Source organism: Penaeus monodon, chromosome 15 (genome assembly GCF_015228065.2).
Source record: "Penaeus monodon isolate SGIC_2016 chromosome 15, NSTDA_Pmon_1, whole genome shotgun sequence".
NCBI lineage: Eukaryota > Metazoa > Arthropoda > Malacostraca > Decapoda > Penaeidae > Penaeus > Penaeus monodon.
In genome coordinates, this window is record NC_051400.1 from 40,209,601 (window position 1) to 40,209,916 (window position 316).

The window sequence follows — 316 nt, forward strand, 5'->3', positions numbered from 1 at the left end:
CATCATTTAAAAAATTATTCTACTTTTTAAAACCTACAGTGCCTTTTTTTTCTGTGGAGCTTTTTAAAAGGGGTTTTTTTCTACACATGTAAGGATACTAACTTTTTCCCCCAGTCTATGAAGGCCCGCACACCCTTCCCTTTAAATTTTTCCCCCTCAAAGAAAAGGGACACCCAAAACAGAGCAGGGGAGCGAGAAAAAGGGGAAAGGTTTTAAATTTCCCGGTTTTGCTTATTCCCCCCTGACTGAAAGGGACAGGAGTTTCTCTTCCCGAGGGTAATTTTCCCCGTCCCAAACACTCGAGGTACAAAAAGAA